We start from the raw sequence: 6,000 nt of genomic DNA, 5'->3' as shown, positions 1-6,000 counted from the left end.
CATTGGTGGGGGTGACTTTTAATATTGTATTGCTCTGCTATCCTTCCAGTCCCATGGCTGGTTCTCCTGTTCCATGGATAGCCAAAAAGAAAAGGAGTACTTGTGGCACCTTAGAGACTAACCAATTTATTTGAGCATAAGCTTTCGTGAGCTGTAGCTCACTTCCTCGGATGCATACTGTGGAAAGTGTAGAAGATCTTTTTATATACACACAAAGCATGAAAAAATACCTCCTCCCACCCCACTCTCCTGCTGGTAATAGCTTATCTAAAGTGATCACCCTCCTTACAATGTGTATGATAATCAAGCTGGGCCATTTCCAGCACAAATCCAGGTTTTTTGGTGAGAAAACCTGGATTTGTGCTGGAAATGGCCCAGCTTGATTATCATACACATTGTAAGGAGGGTGATCACTTTAGATAAGCTATTACCAGCAGGAGAGTGGGGTGAGAGGAGGTATTTTTTCATGCTTTGTGTGTATATAAAAAGATCTTCTACACTTTCCACAGTATGCATCCGAGGAAGTGAGCTGGAGCTCACGAAAGCTTATGCTCAAATAAATTGGTTAGTCTCTAAGGTGCCACAAGTACTCCTTTTCTTTTTGCCAATACAGACTAACACGGCTGTTACTCTGAAACATGGATAGCCAAAAGGCAGAGCAGTGACCTGGGAGTAAATTTATTTCAGTGGAGAATCCTGCTTAACAATGAATGCCGTAGCATGGCCCATAAAAATTAAATTATGACTATTTATATGAGGGCTGTAACATCATGTCATGTTTTGATATGTAATTACAGAAAAAAATCCCAAGTATTCCAATATTATTTATTATACAATGGGAGCTCATATGACACTGCAGTAGCTCAACAATGCTGTGTTTCCACTAAACCAAAACAATAAAAGCCAATAAAAATGCATTCCTAATTGGTCAGTTAGTTAAATATACGTGAATCTTAGTATTATTTAAAGAGGCCCTGATCCTGATAACACTTAGGCATGTGACTGCCCAGTGATGGAGCCAAGTTTTGCAACCGGGGGGAAATAGATCATTGGATACGGCTTTCAGAGCAAGTCCACCCAGCACTCATGTGCCCTAGGGCTGGACCTGGCTCCCCTCTCTGAGTGTTGTGACGTGGTGCCCAGGGTTGCAGGACCATTCAGGTTTGACCCTGCCACCCCCTCTGTCATATGGAGAGTTGACCAGGCCAAATTTGAATGAATGGCATGTGACATAGCACACAGGGTCACAGCACTATGCAATCTCATGTACCGAGTCCTGCGGATCAGGAACCACTGCTGCCAGGTGCGTGTAGGTCAGGCTCACTTTCCAGCCCTGGGTGAAAATATGTATCATAAACCTCCTTTTGTCAGTGAAATATGTTGAAAAGCGTCCACATGTACACCCAAAGGCCACCACTGTATTAGCTCTGCCACTGAGATTGTCATTATGCTTAAAAATAACCACTGATTATTTCTTATTTCAATATTAAGAAATAATTGCATGTTAATGTGATATTATAGTTAAGATTTTACATGGAGGTGAAAAAAAATCAGACTGCTATTCCAATGATAGTACATTGCTTTATTATATATGTGGATGTTTTAACTGTGTGCAATGGGAAATATTACCTATACAAAATAAAGCTCTAGACAAGCTATTTCAGCTGATTGTACACTGATATAACCAGTGAATTTTGTTAATGTATTATCATATGTCATCATACATTCAAATAAATACACATTGTGATCATTGAAATAAATGCAAGTACATTTAGTTTAATGTGTGGCTGTCTAGATATATGTATATATTTAGATAGCTTAACAGAATGGGGTACTGAATACATGCAGTCTCCTATTTTCCATCTGTTTACAGCAGCTTTATTCCTTAACCATTTTTTTATACCCTTGGAAAGTCACACATTCCACTTTGGAGACCACCTTTATAACGAGTTTCATCTTTTAAAATGAAAGTTTGTGTCAACAGAGCACACACAAAAATCTTCATGCAAAATCTCTTCTCCTTTTCTCCATACATTCTCTGATTTTTCCCCATACCCTGATCATTCAAAAAGTCAAACATAATTTGAGAAAACTTGCCCAAAATAACCACTTTTGGGCCAATAACAAACAAAAGAAATTCCAGCTTGTAATTTGGGGGCGGGGGGAATGTAAAAGCATCTGACAGTTCGAAGGGAGAATGAAAGGCTTTTCTTAACCATAATTTTAGCCTCCCTATTGCGCGACGCTATAATGAAGGTTATCCCAGTGAGGTGTCATCCTCAGACTTATTCAAGCTCAGGTTGCCAATTTGGGGGATGGGAATCATTGGTCCCCGGGGTCCCCTTGGAGGGAATGAAGTCCAGTCAGAGAAAATTAAGAGGAACAAGTTCCACGTTACACCTATTATCCCAATCTGCTGTTCTTCTAGCTCCATGAGTTTACACTGTTCTTTTGGGACCGGTAATGCAAGATTTGTATCTTCTAAGGACCTTTCAGTCTACGATCAAGTGGTGACTAAAGAAGGTAACAATGGATTTATGACAAGGATCAGGACAACTTCAGCAAACAACGAAGAGGCATGAATTTGGTTATGAACATACCCTTGCATGATTCACTAGACTGAAATGGCCAGAGAAACTTAAAAAGTTGCCAAAGACATCTTTTACCTCTGACCAACCTCGTCATCCATCTGTTTCCTCATACCATAAGTCAAAGTCCTACCATCCATATCACTATTCTGTTACTCACATTATCCACAAGCCTCTCTCCTCTAGCATTCAAAAATAACTTAAGCAAACATTTCAACCAGTAATTAAAAGCCCTGTTTAAAATATGCAATATGTCATCAAATATGCATAGCATAATTTTGCAGAATCTGCTACAGTGTAAATCATTGTCTTGTATTTGATGCGGTATTAACATGAAATATTAGAGAATACAGGAAATATTACCAGTAAAAGAATTTTACATAGTCTTCTATATTTCATTCTACTTCTTCTGTATTATCTATTTCTCATGAAGTTTTGGTCCGTCATTTTGATAAAGCGAAAGGAGAGCAACTTCATTTATTATTATTATTATTATACAGGAGAATTAAAATAAAACCCCTCTTGCCATGCCTGGAATATTAACACAAATCAAACTTCATGTAAAATTCGTGCAATTAGTTGCTGGTCTAATAAATTCAAGCAAGGGGTTTTGTTTCAGATAAACCGAAAAACACAGCAAGTACATCATCTACATACACTAGGTCAAAAACTGTATACTTGATATTTCAAGGTGAATACAAATATTTAATGTCAGTTAGCCTATGCTTGATTATATATATTATACACACACACATCTATAATATTACTTAAAATATTGTTTTACCTACCTAGGGAACGTAGTAAGCCTTTTCTACTTCAGTGGACCTTTTGATCTCAAGTCTCCTGTAGAAATAATTGTGGAATTACAATATTAACCAGTTATGTACAGTAAAGCCTGTTTATGCAAACTCTCTAATCCAAGATGTAGATCAATCCCCAGACGTTATTCACTTACTCAGTAACCCACTAGATAATCCGAACATGTTAATGTCCCTCAAATCATTCCGAGAAGCGAGCTGGTGCTGTGTACAAAATTACTGTCTATATTTTTTTAGACAGAAGATCCATTTTATATTTCTGGTTAAGCAAAAAGGAGATCAGGGGTTTTACCTCCGAGTGTGAACTTCAACATTCTGATTGCGTAATAAAATCCGGTTATGTTTTTAATTCGTTTTTGTTTAGTGCGGCAGTGGGACAATTACGTGAAAAATTAACCAAATGTAATAACTGGTTTGGCTGATGGGCAATACCTGGAATTATTTCCGACAGTACCGTTAAAAATATGTTGTTGCTGTGTCTGTACGTGGGGGGGAGGGAGAGGGGAGGACATGAAATGCCACCATTCCCTATAGTAACATAGTCACTTGGGGTGAGGCGGGGCAAAGACCGCATTCTTGCGAAATGTTTTGGTGGTTACCCCATTGTAAATTCTGGGCAGATTTTCAAAGGAAGGTCTGGGTCATGACCGGAAATCTGGCATTAGTGCATGCAAGTGCCCCGGTAGGCACCCTGCTGACGACGAGCATAAGAAACACCTGATTTCGTGAGCAAACGTGTGTGCACGCGAATCAGGCGCTTCCAAGCATGCCCGGCTGCGTGCACCTGCTTTAGCAACCCTGCCCGTTCGGACGCAGACGGCACGGGGGAGACTCGTGCCCCTCGGCATTTAGCATTAGAGGGAGAGCGCCTTGGGGTCGGGTGGGGGACTTGTGTATGGGCTGTCTGCTCCTCCGGAAAGTTCTCCAGATTGCTGCTTTTAGGCACAATTTTTAAAAAAAATTTTAAACGCATCCTCACGCTTTGAAATAAGGCTGAGATTGGAGGTTTAAGGCAGAATCTATCAAAACAATCCTATTGAACACCTATGCTAGAGTTCAGCCACTGGGTTACAATTCTGCTTCTCACAAGTTTGTGCCGCACTTGCCTTGAATCCAAGAGGCTGGGTTAATCTTTAGAAAAGCATAGGCTGTTCTCCCCCAGCTCTGGCTTTAATAGATCTGCTTTTTATAAAACTCTCCAGACTCTGAACTCTTCCCACGTGAAGATCAATGGCTGGATTTCAGGTTTCAGTTAGCGGAGCCGCTGGACTGGATAGTCAAGTGGAGACTGAAAACGGGGTATAGGGAACTAATGCATGCCTGAACATTCACCTCACAGCCAAAGTCAGTGAGAGATTAAAAGAAATTAAACCACTCCGTTGCCTCAGGTCTGTCTGTGGGATGGCAACACTTCAACAGCAAAAGCCAGCCAGGAGCGCGAGTCATCCCAGTTTCCTGCTTCTATTCTCTTCCCAGCTACACCACCCGCGCTAGGAAAAGGAGGTCCCATTAAAACCACACATCAGAGCCGGTTGACCTTGAGAATTGAGAGCCCTTTGCTGGCAGTAATTGAAGTCCAAGTTTTTCTACCTGCTCTACTCACGTTGCCTAGATTGCCTCCCCGGTGCAGCGGGGCTGGGACGTGTAGATACGCAGCCGCTGCCTACCCCTCTCCAGCCCTCCCGCGCTTCCACGCTCATTGGCCATGCGGCGCCACACGTCTGACCCGCAGCTTTTGAAAACCTTCCTCGGGAAGGGCGGTGGAAGTCCGCTGGCTGACTAGAGGCAAATGGGCGCGCAGTTCCCTCGCGCTGACTCGGTCCGTGCGGCAGAGAAAGCGACCTCCCTCGTGGAACGGTCCCTGCTAACACCGCCCCTCCGCAGGGCTTCCAAGACACGCCTGGAGTCTAACAAGCAGCACCTGGCCCTGGGGTCGGACTCTGCCGTGCACGTTTTATCTCCTCCGGGCAGTGACCGCTGTACTCGGGGCTCGTTCCCCGCTGCCACTGACCAGAGAGGCCAGCAGACCCCGTGCATGGACAGCCATCCCCAAGAAGTTGTGTGGCAACCAGGTCGTGTTTCTGTGCAGTCGGACAGCTGCCTCCGACTGGCACCGGTCTGCAGCTGGAGTTTATGACACCGAGAACCCCATGCAGTACACAGGGAGCTCACCGAGAGATGGCGTTTGGAGCCCAGAGTACACGCCAGGGGTACAATAACCTGCCATTTGGAACCATTAGTGTTGTTTAAAGTCCCTTTTTCTTAATATAAAAACAGGAAAAAATACTGTCATTTGTGGTAGACAAAATAAGGCTCAGCACAGAGCCGCCTAGTGGTGACTAGTGGTACAGTCAACAGCCTCCGGGTGATGCTGTGTCTGGGTCTCTATATATTATTTTCGATTTCTCTCTGCATTTCCTCAAACTTTTATTTTCACCCTCCCACAACATTTAAGCCACTGGGACAGAGACGTGGCGCTTATAAAGGTGGCTAAAGAAAGCACCTTTTCATCCGACGTGCATTGGTTTTGCACACCAGCATCACTGAGCAATGAGATGCAGCTACCTGGAGCAAGCAGGAAAAGCTTTTCGGCA

This window comes from Lepidochelys kempii, chromosome 11, assembly GCF_965140265.1.
Source record: "Lepidochelys kempii isolate rLepKem1 chromosome 11, rLepKem1.hap2, whole genome shotgun sequence".
In the NCBI taxonomy this organism is placed as follows: Eukaryota; Metazoa; Chordata; order Testudines; family Cheloniidae; genus Lepidochelys; species Lepidochelys kempii.
Note: the sequence above shows the minus strand (reverse complement) of the source record.